Source organism: Balaenoptera physalus, assembly GCF_965194825.1.
Source record: "Balaenoptera physalus genome assembly, chromosome: 13".
In the NCBI taxonomy this organism is placed as follows: domain Eukaryota; kingdom Metazoa; phylum Chordata; class Mammalia; order Artiodactyla; family Balaenopteridae; genus Balaenoptera; species Balaenoptera physalus.
This window is the reverse complement of record NC_138892.1, coordinates 69,652,947-69,668,375: the sequence shown is the minus strand read 5'-3', so window position 1 is coordinate 69,668,375 and position 15,429 is coordinate 69,652,947. Positions and strand designations below refer to the sequence as shown.

Genomic DNA, 15,429 nt, shown 5'->3' with positions numbered 1-15,429 from the left:
CAGAGAAAACCGTAATTCAAAAAGACACATGCACCCGAATGTTCATTGCAGCACTATTTACGATAGCCAGGTCATGGAAGCAACCTAAATGCCCATCAACAGACGAATGGATAAAGAAGAGGTGGTACATATGTACAATGGAATATTACTCAGCCATAAAAAGGAACGAAATTGAGTCATTTGTTGAGACGTGGATGGATCTAGAGACTGTCATACAGAGTGAAGTAAGTCAGAAAGAGAAAAACAAATATCGTATATTAATGCATGTATGTGGAACCTAGAAAAATGGTACAGATGAGCCAGTTTGCAGGGCAGAAGTTGAGACACAGATGTAGAGAATGGACATATGGACACCAAGGGGGGAAAACTGCGGTGAGGTGGGGATGGTGGTGTGCTGAATTGGGCGATTGGGATTGACATGTATACACTGATGTGGATAAAATTGATGCCTAATAAGAACCTGCAGTATAAAAAAGCAAACAAAACAACTAATACTAAACTTTCATTGGGTTATTTGTATGGAAATATGTTAATATAAATGTTTCAGATATTACATGAAATTTCTAAAAATCTTATATTTGTATTTGTATGGAAATATGTATGGAAATATGTTAATATAAATGTTTCAGACATTACATGAAATTTCTAAAAATCTTAAATGTTCTGGTATAATGTTATAAGTAATAATCCTAGTTATTACTTTAAAATGTATATCTCAGAAATAACTAATTTTCTTATCAACTGCATTATTATGAACTTTCATCAAATCTTTTACCGTGGTCATTTTTAAGCCTTTTGTCATTTACAGACAGTTCTGGGTGTACTCTGATGATTTTGCAAATATGTTCCTATAAAAGGGTTTCATCTTCAAGAAATTCATGGAAAAGACTCTGACAAGTACAGGTTTCTGGTAACTGACTGTACTGCTGAACTGAATGAATAAGCATTTTCAGAACTCTGATGAAAAACTGATGAACTCATAAAAGTGCTAACAAAAGATCAAGATAAAAAAAAAACAATTAATTACATGGGACTGAGTGAACTGATGAGGATGAGTATAATTTTTGTGACTTTCTGTCTGAATTAAAAAAAAAAATCCCACAAGGACTCAGAGGCAAAGAATATACAAATCAATTTTCACTGCAAAGTAAAGGAGCTGTTACAGTGGAGGATTACTGGACTGAATGTCAGTATTATGACATAGTATGAGTGTGTTTCATGTTTGGTAATTGCAATCATTCTTGCTTTTGTTGTAGTCATCCATGTACAATGCTTGGAGTCAGTCTATTTATCTCTTGTAAAAATAAAATACAGTGTGTGTGTGTGAAAAAAAAAAAAAAAGACCTTTATTATGTTAAGTTCCCTCTATGCCTACTTTCTGGAGGGTTTTTATCATAAATGGGTGTTGAATTTTGTCAAAAGTTTTTCTGCATCTATTGAGGTGATCATATGGTTTTTCTCCTTCAATTTGTTAATATGGTGTATCACGTTGATTCATTTGTGTATATTGAAGAATCCTTGCATTCCTGGGATAAACTCCACTTGATCATGGTATATCATCCTTTTAATGTGCTGTTGGAGTCTGTTGGCTAGTATTTTGTTGAGGATTTTTGCATCTATGTTCATCAGTGATATTGGCCCGTAGTTTTCTTTCTTTGTGACATCTTTATCTGGTTTTGGTATCAGGGTATTGGTGGCCTCGTAGAATGGGTTTAGGAGTGTTCCTCCCTCTGCTATATTTTGGAAGAATTTGAGAAGGATAGGTGTTAGCTCTTTTCTAAATATTTGATAGAATTCGCCTGTGAAGACATCTAGTCCTGGGCTTTTGTTTGTTGTAAGATTTTTAATCACAGTCTCAATTTCAGTGCTTGTGATTTGTCTGTTTATATTTTCTATTTCTTCCCGGTTCAGTCTCGGAAGGCTGTGCTTTTCTAAGAATTTGTCCATTTCTTCCAGGTTGTGTATTTTATTGGCATATAGTTGCTTGTAGTAATCTCTCATGATCCTTTGTATTTCTGCAGTGTCAGTTGTTACTTTTCCTTTTCCATTTCTAATTCTATTGATTTCAATCTTCTCCCTTTTTTTCTTGATGAGTCTGGCTAATGGTTTATCAATTTTGTTTATTATCTTCTCAAAGAACCAGCTTTTTATTTTATTGATCTTTGCTATCAATTCCTTCATTTCTTTTTCATTTATTTCTGATCTGATCTTTATGATTTCTTTCCTTCTGCTAAATTTGGGTTTTTTTTCTTCTTCTTTCTCTAATTGCTTTAGGTGTAAAGTTAGGTTGTTTGTTTGAGATGTTTCTTGTTTCTTGAGGTAGGATTGTATTGCTATATACTTCCCTCTTAGAACTGCTTTTGCTACTTCCCATAGGTTTTGGGTAATCGTGTTTTCATTGTCATTTGTTTCTAGGTATTTTTTGATTTCCTCTTTGATTTCTTCAGTGATCTCTTGGTTATTTAGTAGTGTATTGTTCAGCCTCCATGTGTTTGTATTTTTTATAGATTTTTTTCTTGTAATTGATATTTAGTCCTATAGCGTTGTGGTCAGAAAAGATACTTGATCTGATTTCAATTTTCTGAAATTTACCAAGGCTTGATTTGTGACCCAAGATATGGTCTATCCTGGAGAATGTTCCATGAGCACTTGAGAAGAAAATGTATTCTGTCGTTTCTGGATAGAATGTCCTATAAATATCAATTAAGTCCATCTTGTTTAATGTATCATTTAAAGCTTGTGTTTCCTTTTTTACTTTCATTTTGGATGATCTTTCTATTGGTGAAAGTGAGGTGTTAATGTCCCCTACTATTACTGTGTTACTGTTCATTTCCCCTTTTATGACTGTTAGCATTTTCCTTATGTATTGAGGTACTCCTATGTTGGGTGCATAAATATTTACAATTGTTATATCTTCTTCTTGGATTGATCCCTTGACAATTATGTAGTGTCCTTCTTTGTCTCTTGTAACATTCTTTATTTTCAAGTATTTTGTCTGATATGAGAATTGCTACTCCAGCTTTCTTTTGATTTCCATTTGCATGGAATATCTTTTTCCATCCCCTCACTTTCAGTCTGTATGTGTCCTTAGGTCTGAAGAGGTTCTCTTGTAGACGGCATATATATGGGTCTTGTTTTTGTATCCATTCAGCAGTCTATGTCTTTTAGTTGGAGAATTTAATCCATTTACATTTAAGGTAATTATCAATATGTATGTTCCTGTTACCATTTTCTTAACTGTTTTCTGTTTCTTATTGTAGGTCTTTTCCTTCTCTTGTGTTTCCTGCCTAGAGAAATTCCTTTAGCATTTGTTGTAAAGCTGGTTTGGTGCTGCTGAATTCTCTTAGCTTTTGCTTGTCTCTAAAGGTTTTTATTTCTCCTTCAAATCTGAATGAGATCCTTGCTAGGTAGAGTAGTCTTGGTTGTAGTTTTTTTCCTTTCATCACTTTAAATATGTCCTGCCACTCCCTTCTGGCTTGCAGAGTTTCTGCTGAAAGATCAGCTGTTAACCTTATGGGGATTCCCTTGTATGTTATTTGTTATTTTTCCCTTGTTGCTTTTAATATTTTTTATTTGTATTTAATTTTTGATAGTTTGATTAATATGTGTCTTGGCGTGTTTCTCCTTGTATTTACTCGTATGAGACTCTCTGCACTTCCTGGACTTGACTGACTATTTCATTTCCCATATTAATGAAGTTTTCAACTATAATCTCTTCAAATATTTTCTCAGTCTCTTTCTTTTTCTCTTCCTCTCCTGGGACCCCTGTAATTCGAATGTTGGTGTGTTTAAATTTGTCCCTGAGGTCTCTAAGACTGTCCTCAGTTCTTTTCATTTCTTTTTTCTTTATTCTGCTCTGCAGTAGTTATTTCCAGTATTTTATCTTCCAGGTCACTTATCTGTTCTTCTGCCTCAGTTATTCTGCTATTGATTCCTTCTAGAGAATTTTAAATTTCATTTATTGTGTTGTTCATCATTGTTTGTTTGCTCTTTAGTTTTTCTAGGTCCTTGTTAAACATTTCTTGTATTTTCTTCATTCTATTTCCAAGATTTTGAATCACCTTTACTATCATTATTCTGAATTCTTTTTCAGGTAGACTGCCTATATCCTCTTCATTTGTTTGTTCTGGTAGGTTTTCCCCTTGCTCCTTCATCTGCTGTGTGTTTCTCTGTCTTCTCACTTTGCTTCACTTACTATGTTTGGGGTCTCCTTTTCACAGGCTTCAGGTTCGTAGTTCCCGTTGTTTTTGGTGTCTGCCCCTAGTGGCTAAGGTTGTTTCAGTGGGTTTTGTCGGCTTCCTGGTGGAGGGGACTGGTGTCTGTGTCCTGGAGGATGAGGCTGTATCTTGTCTTTCTGGTGGGCAGGACCACATCCAGTGGTATATTTTGGGGTGTCTGTGACCTTATTATGATTTTAGGCAGCCTCTCTGCTAATGGGTGCGGTTGTGTTCCTATCTTGCTAGTTGTTTGGCATAGGGTGTCCAGCATTGTAGCTTGCTGGTCATTGAGTGGAGCTTGGTGTTAGCATTGAGATGGAGATCTCTGGGAGAGCTTTTGCCATTTGATATTACATGGAGCCAGGAGGTCTCTGGTGGACCTGAACTCGGCTCTCCCACCTCAGAGGCACAGGCCTGACACCTGGCTGGAGCACCAAGACCCTGTCAGCCACAAACTCTGAAGAAAATGGAGAAAAAAAGAAAGATAGAAAGAAAAAAATAAAATAATATAAAGTTATTGAAATTAAAAATTAAAAATAATTATTAAAAATAAAAAATTAAAAGACAATAAAAAAAGAAAGAAAGAAAGAAAGAAAAGAGCAACAAAACCATAAAGCAAATCTACCAATTATAACAAGTGCTAAAATCTATACTAAAAAAAGAAAAACGGACAGACAGAACCCTAGGACAAATGGTAAAAGCAAAGCTATACAGACAAAATCACATAAAGAAGCATACACATACACACGCACAAAAAGACAAAGAGGAAAATATATATATGTATATCTATATGTAAAAAAAAAAAAAAGGAGGAAGAGAGCAACCAAGTCAATAAAGAAATCTACCAATGATAATAAACTATAAATATTAAACTAAGATAAATATAAAACCAGAAACAAATTTGATGCAGAAAGCAAACCCCAAGTCAACAGTTGCTCCCAAAGTCCACCGCCTCAATTTTGGGATGATTCGTTGTCTATTCAGGTATTCCACAGATGTAGGGTACATCAAGTTTATTGTGGAGATTTAATCTGCTGCTCCTGAGGCTTCTAGGAGAGATTTCCCTTTCTCTTCTTTGTTCGCACAGCTCCTGGGGTTCAGCTCTGATTTGGCCCCGCCTCTGCGTGTAGGTCACCTGAGGGCGTCTGTTCCCGCTCAGACAGGACGGGGTTAAAGTAGCAGCTGATTAGGGGGCTCTGGCTCACTCAGGCTGGAGGGAGGGAGGGGAACGGATGCGGGGCGAGCCTGCGGCACATAGGCCGGTGGGAAGTTGCAGCAGCCTGAGGCACACCGTGTGTTCTCTGGGCGAAGTTGTCCCTGGATCACGGGACCCTGGCAGTGGCGGGCTGCACAGGCTCCCAGGAGGGGAGGTGTGGATAGTGACCTGTGCTCGCACACAAGCTTCTTGGTGGCGGCAGCAGCAGCCTTAGCGTTTCATGCCGTCTCTGGTGTCTGCGCTGATAGCTGCGGCTCGCGCCCGTCTCTGGAGCTCATTTAGGCAGCGCTCTGAATCCCCTCGCCTTGCGCACCAGGAAATAATGGTCTCTTGCCTCTTCAGCAGCTGCAGACTTTTTCCCGGACTCCCTCCCGGCTAGCTGTGGTGCACTGGCCCCTTCAGGCTGTGTTCACGCCGTCAACCCCAGTCCTCTCCCTGCGATCCGCCCAAAACCCGAGCCTCAGCTCCCAGCCCCGCCCACCCCGGCGAGTGAGCAGACAAGCCTCTCGGGCTGGTGAGTGCTGCTCGTTGCCGAGCCTCCGTGCAGGAATCTCTCCGCTTTGCCCTCTGCACCCCTGTGGCTGCGCTCTCCTCCGTGGCTCCAAAGCTTCCCCACTTTGCCACCCGCAGTCTCCGCCCGCGAAGGGGCTTCCTAGTGTGTGGAAACCTTTCCTCCTTCACGGCTCCCTCCCACTGGTGCAGGTCCCGTCCCTATTCTTTTGTCTCTGTTTTTTCTTTTTTCTTTTGCCCTACCCAGGTACGTGGGGAGTTTCTTGCGTTTTGGGAGGTCTGAGGTCTTCTGCCACCGTTCAGTAGGTGTTCTGTAGGAGCAGTTCCACGTGTAGATGTATTTCTGATGTATTTGTGGGGAGGAAGGTGATCTCCACGTCTTACTCTTCCGCCATCTTGAAGGTCTCCTCTGTCCGTTAGCTTTTGATAAAAAATCGTCCCTTGGTATCTACAGGGGATTGGTTCCAGAATCTACATTACCTTTTCAATGCTGGCCTTATCAGATTTAGATCAGATTAGAACTAATGTCTTCACAGAATATACAGAAATAGTTCTCTAGGTTAATATCTTGTATGGTTTAAGGCCAGGATCAATTAATTAGAGGCTATGCCTGAGAAACCCTGGAGGCAACTCTATTTGTTATTACAATCTAAGAGTTTACATATTTCTCAGGTTAAAAAAATCAGATTAAATACTAAGTATGAATGAATTCAAACCATTTATTCTTTAAATTTAATTATTTAAGGAAAAAATTGGGAGGGGGAACTAAGAAAGTACTACTGAGGTCTCTGGATGGGATAGTTAAGAGGGCTAAAAGGAGCACTTTTGTTGGACATTAGAATGATTATTAGGAAAAAAAGGTGGTAGGATCAGGAAAACAGGACTCTCTATAATCTCAATTTAGCTTACATTCTTAGATGGAAACGACCATTTAAAAGAAATGTATTACAGGTACAGTGGTACATAGCATTCCTATAACTTCATATGTGCAAGGTCAAAACAATTATTAATGCATCATTTTGTAGAAACTGCTTTCACTCATTCTATATTAGGCTAGAGGTTTAAGAATTTTAATTTGACCACAGACTGTAGCATAACAAAGAGGTGAATAAATATGAAAATTATGAGGTCAGTTTCTCAAGCTGAACCACATTATGTTAAAATTAATTAGTTATATTTTATCTTTAATGACCCATGTATGAAGGTAGAAATTTTACTTTGTTGGTAGGGTAATGTACGCTTCACCATTTTAAGTCTGTTTGTAAAAGAATATTAAGAAACATTTAGCTTTCTCTCTTGAGTAGAACTAAATAATAAGGTATTCTGGGTTTTAGCTTTCTGTTTCTGAGTACAAGATTTATGTTTTCTTCCTATAAATATATTTACCACATGAAGGAGAGCTAGAAGTTGGCAGAATAAGTTATTAATGTATCCACAATGTTTATTCTCCTTTTAAAGAAGACAGTGTGCTTTTGCCTTGAAAAATCTGTTTCAGCTTCTTTTTTTTTTTCCAGCTTCTGCAACTTAGTTTGCTGCACATCATGTTTTAAAAAACCAATTCAGCTAAGATGTTTAGTGTCATCATTTAGACATGCCGTTTTCTCCTGCTACAAGGACTTTAAACGACAGCAATATATTTTGAACAATTCCTGAAAACACACTTTTTCTTTTAATCTATATACAAACTCAATTAGCGTTCAGGTCAGTAAGTAGGAAGGCATTTATAGAATCAATCATTTTGGGTTAAGGAGTAGACACCCTGAAAGCTTATAAATTAATGGAATGGAAATAATGCCTGGAACCTCTCCAAACAGTAAAAGTCTCAATGGAGCAATTAAATATGTATGAAGAATGTTTGCTGAGAAGTTCAAACACATCAACCTGGGGTTTATATTTTTGGTTTAATTTATTCAGCACCTTCCAGTGAGCTGATGCTTAATGGTCTAAAGACATTTCTGAGACCTGTATACACTGCATCCTGCACAGAGCTTTGAAGGACAATCACTCAGAAACCACGGTTATTTTTAATCATCTCAAGAAGTGCAGGCGAGGAGGGAGAATAGGAGTTTGGGATTAGCATTCAGGTACCCAGCACTGCCTCGTGAATAAATTTGGCACTGTTAAGCGTATGCCAGACAGTCTTCAACCCATTTAATTGAAAGTATCAGCATTATCAAAACTCCTGTTTCTGCTCACAGCAGTGGCATTTAGGCCTTCAAATTACAGTTCACTTCTGTTATTGCTGTAATCTGCATCTTCAGATCATTACTTTCCCCTCTCACAAAGAGAAGTCTGTGTGGTAGTGACTCGCTGCACTTTATGCCATTAGTGAATAATGGAGCTATTGTAATATTACTGATTAAATCAACTATAAAAGAGATTTTGTGAAAAAAAGGCAACAGAGTGATAATGCAATATTTTCTTCTATGTGCTAGTCTTTTTTTTAATTACAAAGAACATGAAGATATTTAATAGAGAAAGGTTTTGTTTGTTTTTCTGGGGGTTTATATTCAAATGTATGTGGGGCACTACTGATGATCTCCAACTGGATAATGGTGCTCATTATGCTAGGCTGAAGTCTGCAGTAAATGAAATTATCAAACAACTAGAATCCATATAGTGGGCAGAATATCCCAAAAAGGTCAGGGTTTTGAGAGGGTTCTCAGTGGAATGATCGCTCTGGTAGATGTCCCTACCCTTTCCCTGTTACATATAATGTCATCCTGGGAAACTGGCATTACAGGGATGAGAGCCCTACAGCAGAGTGAGTGACAACTCTGAGGGATGCACCACAAAGCCCAGGCATTCATCTTTGAAATAGATTTACAACATTATTAAAGGAAAAGGCTGAAGCATCACCATAATTTAACTGGATATAAAATGAAAACAGGCCTTCTAAAATGGAAACCTGAAATCCCAGGGAGGCATTTAAAAGGTGGTTACTGACAGATGTGTCATGGCCAATATATGAGCTGTGAAAGCTCCCTGCTTTCAAAGCTTCTTTTAGGACCCCGACATTTAGAGCGCATAGGCCATTGGTTGGATACTTTCCTTACCCTGAGAAAATCCTAAAGGTGCTTAGAAGATAATTGATTCAGCTTCCCTGAGACCTGGCATTTAATGGTCTGTGATGGAAACATACGGCCAACTGTAGTTTGACCACTGTCCCAGATCACCGAGGAAATGTTTCACAGCTCCTTCACACATATGTAAGGTAGTTTTTAAAAATGGTGTAATTAACTTGTAACCTTGGCCACTGACTATTTGGAAATATTGAATAATCTTATTAGTTGACACTGAATCTACCAGCAGTGCTAACTAATCTTTTCATTAGTGACTCTTGTACCCTAGGTGGTTAAAGAAAATGATGTTAAAGTCCTTCACCTGTAGGTAAGTCAAGCACGCATTTCTGAGGTCACAGACTAGTAGATAACAAACTAAAACAGGCAGCACTAGCTTCTGAAAATGCTGATTGGACTGGATCACTCTCAGAAACCTCTCCTCTCTCAGTGGTAAGAACCCAGCCAGAGATCATCCCCACCCCACCCTCACCGCCCCCTACCTCCAGCTTCATTACTAACAAAAATATAGCTTCTTACCATAGTGTTCAAGGCTTTACATCATCTGGTCCACCCCCATTTGCTGTTTCCGTCCTTTGACTTCCTGTACATCAGCTTACCTGCCATCTACTCACAAGCCCACAAGCTCTCCATGCACATCTTTGGGGAGACATGGACCATGCTCCACCCTTACCTAGAAGGCCTTCCTCCCTTTTCCACTTATTTAACTTTATCCATATCCCAAGATTCAGCTTAAATGCCATTTTTTATGGAGTCCTCCTCCATCTCTATTACATATTCAGGGCTCCTTCTCTTCATTTTTACTTCCCTTGGTTCATCCTTACATTATAGAATTGCTTCCTAGTATTTGAGTTGGGTGTTGACACGGGCTTGATTTACACTGGGATGGAATACCTTTCTCAGCTGAGTGACCTGGAACACCTTATTTAACCTTCTGAGCCTCAGTTTTTCCACAGGGTTGTAGAAAGCACCTAATGGTGTTTGACGCAGAGTAAGCATTAAAGACATTTAAGGAATGTCAGACCCACCTACCCCTGTCCAGGAAAGAACAATACTTATTGTTCTCCAGCAAAATGAGAACAATAAAGATTATCAACTAGGCTTTTATTGTTGTTGTTGTTACAATAATTACTTAGCAAAGAGAAGAAGACAAAAGCAATGATTAAGAAAGAAGAGAAGGAGAGAGAAAGATAAGAAAAAATGCAATCCTCTCTATATTGAGCCTATAATTTAAAAAAAAATCAATGCTTGAAACACAAATGTCTAAGAACCAATGCATTTTTGATCTATGGTTTTAAACGGTATATCTAAGATTACCTTCCTACTTCTTAGAAAAGTTACCCATCAAAACACAGGAAAGGAAAAAATGAATGAGAATTTTTTAAAATTATTTGTTATTGAGATAATTATGGCATGTAATATGTGTAAGTTCAAAGGGTACAATGTGTTGGTTTGATACATTTGTATATTTCAATATGGTTACTTTTTCAAGTTGGTAACCAAACATTAATGAATAGGGTGAGTATCTGTGAGTTGGGGAGGACATATTTGACCTGATTTATTATATTTTTAAATTATACAATTAAAAATTAAAGCATTCTGATATTGGCCCCAGAATCAAAAAGCAGATCAAAGTATTAGGGTAGACATTGCTGAAATTTTCACCATATTTGGAAAAGATGTTCAAGAGGATCAACTTAAAATGTGGACTCCTATGATTTATGCACAGCTCAATCTGCCCTAAGGAGGCACCTTAAGGCAAGAAGCAGCCATCCACTCAACACAGTGAAGCTAGAAAACTGAAGCATAACCACGTCAAGAGATGGAGAAAAGGCTGGAAACGGGGAATGAACCAGGTGCTGTTGTAAATGCTATGCTAAGAAGGCTGCAATTATTTTCTCCTACAAATAATGAGGCAGGGGATGGTGAAGGTGGGGTGGCAGTAGACCAACATGAACTTCCCCAAATTGAAAGTCACAAGGGCAGAATTGCTGAATTTCAAGTGTTGGTTGTAAGGAGCTCCTTTTCCCAAAAACAAATCTAAGTAATGGACTCCAGGAGATTAGAAACCGGATTGTTTGATGGCTTGATTGATTCAGCTAGTAAGTCGGTATTCTCTAGGTGCTTTATATGCTGACTTCATGCCATTCTCACAGCATCTGTATGAGGCTGACATTGTTACCCACACTTCACACTTAGACCATTTGGGCAGAGAAAGATTAGATAATTTGTTAAAGGCCACACACTAGTAAGTGGAAGAGCCACACACATCCACTGTGATTTCAGAATGTGCATAAAAGCCACGATGCTATACTGACACCCCCATACGCCCTGACAACACACACAAACACACATGGACACAATCAAAGGCAAACATTACAAAAACATGAAGAAAGGTCTTGTTGTCAGTAGAGAAGCTTAGAATATGATCTTTTGGGAAAAAAATTGTTTGGTCCTCATTTCTTTCCCTTTACCCCATTTGACAAAAAAAAAAAAAAAAAAAAGGCAGACTAAACAATTCAAGCAAAGCAATAATAACCACGATGAAACAAAAAATAAAAAGAAATATTGAGTACTGAGCTCAGACCGCCACAGCAACAGTCAGCTCTACCCACCACCAGAGCCTACCATCAAGCCTCTTAGATAGCCTCAACCAACAGAGGGCAGAGAGCAGAAGCAAGAAAAACTACAATCCTGCAGCCTGTGGACCAAAAACCACAGTTACAGAAAGATAGACAAGATGAAAAGGCAGAGGGCTATATACCAGATGAAGGAACAAGAAAAAACCCCAGAAAAACAACTAAATGAAGTGGAGATAGGCAACCTTCCAGAGAAAGAATTCAGAATAATGATAGTGAAGATGATCCAGGACCTCGGAATAAGAATGGAGGCAAAGATTGAGAAGATGCAAGAAATGATTAACAAAGACCTAGAAGAATTAAAGAACAAACAAACAGAGATGACCAATACAATAACTGAAATGAAAACTACACTAGAAGGAATCAATAGCAGAATAACTGAGGCAGAAGAACGGATAAGTGACCTGGAAGACAGAATGGTGGAATTCACTTCTGCGGAACAGACTAAAGAAAAAAGAATGAAAAGAAATGAAGACAGCCTAAGAGACCTCTGGGACAACATTAAACGCAACAACATTCGCATTATAGGGGTCCCAGAAGGAGAAGAGAGAGAGAAAGGACCAGAGAAAATATTTGAAGAGATTATAGTCGAAAACTTCCCTAACATGGGAAAGGAGATAGCCACCCAAGTCCAGGAAGCGCAGAGAGTCCCATACAGAATAAACCCAAGGAGAAACACGCCGAGACACATAGTAATCAAAGTGGCAAAAATTAAAGACAAAGAAAAATTATTGAAAGCAGCAAGGGAAAAACGACAAATAACATACAAGGGGACTCCCATAAGGTTAACAGCTGATTTCTCAGCAGAAACTTTGCAAGCCAGAAGGGAGTGGCATGATATACTTAAAGTGATGAAAGGGAAGAACCTACAACCAAGATTACTCTACCCGGCAAGGATCTCATTTAGATTTGATGGAGAAATCAAAAGCTTTACAGACAAGCAAAAGCTAAGAGAATTCAGCACCACCAAACCAGCTCTACAACAAATGCTAAAGGAACTTCTCTAAGTGGGAAACACAAGAGAAGAAAAGGACCTACAAAAACAAACCCAAAACAATTAAGAAAATGGTCATAGGAACATACATATCGATAATTACCTTAAACGTGAATGGATTAAACGCCCCAACCAAAAGACATAGACTGGCTGAATGGATACAAAAACAGGACCCATATATATGCTGTCTACAAGAGACCCACTTTAGACCTAGGGACACATACAGACTGAAAGTTAGGGGATTGAAAAAGATATTCCATGCAAATGGAAATCAAAAGAAAGCTGGAGTAGCTATACTCATATCAGATAAAATAGACTTTAAAATAAAGAATGTTACAAGAGACAAGGAAGGACACTACATAATGATCCAGGGATCAATCCAAGAAGAAGATATAACAATTATAAATATATATGCACCCAACATAGGAGCACCTCAATACATAAGGCAACTGCTAACAGCTATAAAAGAGGAAATCGACAGTAACACAATAATAGTGGGGGACTTTAACACTTCACTTACACCAATGGACAGATCATCCAAAATGAAAATAAATAAGGAAACAGAAGCTTTAAATGACACAATAGACCAGATAGATTTAATTGATATATATAGGACATTCCATCCAAAAACAGCAGATTACACGTTCTTCTCAAGTGCGCACGGAACATTCTCCAGGATAGATCACATTTTGGGTCACAAATCAAGCCTCAGTAAATTTAAGAAAATTGAAATCATACCAAGCATCTTTTCTGACCACAACGCTATGAGATTAGAAATGAATTACAGGGAAAAAAACGTAAAAAAGACAAACACATGGAGGCTAAACAATACATTACTAAATAACCAAAAGATCACTGAAGAAATCAAAGAGGAAATAAAAAAATACCTAGAGACAAATGACAATGAAAACACGACGACCCAAAACCTATGGGATGCAGCAAAAGCGGTTCTAAGAGGGAAGTTTATAGCTATACAAACCTACCTAAAGAAACAAGAAAAATCTCAAGTAAACAATCTAACCTTACACCTAAAGAAACTAGAGAAAGAAGAACAAACAAAACCCAAAGTTAGCAGAAGGAAAGAAATCATAAAGATCAGAGCAGAAATAAATGAGATAGAAACAAAGAAAACAATAGCAAAGATCAATAAAACTAAAAGTTGGTTCTTTGAGAAGATAAACAAAATTGATAAGCCATTAGCCAGACTCATCAAGAAAAAGAGGGAGAGGACTCAAATCAATAAAATCAGAAATGAAAAAGGAGAAGTTACAACAGACACTGCAGAAATACAAAACATCCTAAGAGACTACTATGAGCAACTTTATGCCAATAAAATGGACAACCTGGAAGAAATGGACAAATTCTTAGAAAGGTATAACCTTCCAAGACTGAATCAGGAAGAAACAGAAAATATGAACAGACCAATCACAAGTAATGAAATTGAAACTGTGATTAAAAATCTTCCAACAAACAAAAGTCCAGGACCAGATGGCTTCACAGGTGAATTCTATCAAACATTTAGAGAAGAGCTAACACCCATCCTTCTCAAACTCTTCCAAAAAATTGCAGAGGAAGGAACACTCCCAAACTCATTCTATGAGGCCACCATCACCCTGATACCAAAACCAGACAAAGACACTACAAAAAAAGAAAATTACAGACCAATATCACTGATGAATATAGATGCAAAAATCCTCAACAAAATACTAGCAAACAGAATCCAACAACACATTAAAAGGATCATACACCACGATCAAGTGGGATTTATCCCAGGGATGCAAGGATTCTTCAATATACGCAAATCAATCAATGTGATACACCATATTAACAAACTGAAGAATAAAAACCATATGATCATCTCAATAGATGCAGAAAAAGCTTTTGACAAAATTCAACACCCATTTATGATAAAAACTCTCCAGAAAGTGGGCATAGAGGGAACCTACCTCAACATAATAAAGGCCATATATGACAAACCCACAGCAAACATCATTCTCAATGGTGAAAAACTGAAAGCATTTCCTCTAAGATCAGGAACGAGACAAGGTTGCCCACTCTCACCACTATTATTCAACATAGTTCTGGAAGTCCTAGCCACGGCAATCAGAGAAGAAAAAGAAATAAAAGGAATACAAATTGGAAAAGAGGAAGTAAAACTGTCACTGTTTGCGGATGACATGATACTATACATAGAGAATCCTAAAACTGCCACCAGAAAACTGCTAGAGCTAATTAATGAATATGGTAAAGTTGCAGGATACAAAATTAATGCACAGAAATCTCTTGCATTCCTATACACTAATGATGAAAAATCTGAAAGAGAAATTATGGAAACACTCCCATTTACCATTGCAACAAAAAGAATAAAATACCTAGGAATAAACCTACCTAGGGAGACAAAAGACCTGTATGCAGAAAACTATAGGACACTGATGAAAGAAATTAAAGATGATACCAACAGATGGAGAGATATACCATGTTCTTGGATTGGAAGAATCAACATTGTGAAAATGAGTATACTACCCAAAGCAATCTACAGATTCAATGCAATCCCTATCAAATTACCAATGGCATTTTTTACGGAGCTAGAACAAATCATCTTAAAATTTGTATGGAGACACAAAAGACCCCGAATAGCCAAAGCAGTCTTGAGGCAAAAAAATGGAGCTGGAGGAATCAGACTCCCTGACTTCAGACTATACTACAAAGCTACAGTAATCAAGATAGTATGGTACTGGCACAAAAACAGAAACATAGATCAATGGAACAAGAT

At 37.8% G+C, this 15,429-nt stretch overlaps 2 protein-coding genes across 17 annotated transcripts in view; one reads left to right on the top strand and one right to left on the bottom strand.

Annotated features, from left to right (window-relative positions):
- The window catches only part of TMEM117 (transmembrane protein 117), a 522,112-nt gene that overhangs the window by 380,285 nt on the left and 126,398 nt on the right, over positions 1-15,429 (top strand). The window lies entirely within an intron of this gene.
- The window catches only part of NELL2 (neural EGFL like 2), a 601,925-nt gene continuing 592,603 nt past the window's right edge, over positions 6,108-15,429 (bottom strand). Inside the window, exon 22 of the mRNA XM_082422567.1 lies at positions 6,108-11,533. The gene's annotated coding sequence lies outside the window, so the exon portion shown is untranslated. The remainder of the gene's footprint in view (positions 11,534-15,429) is intronic.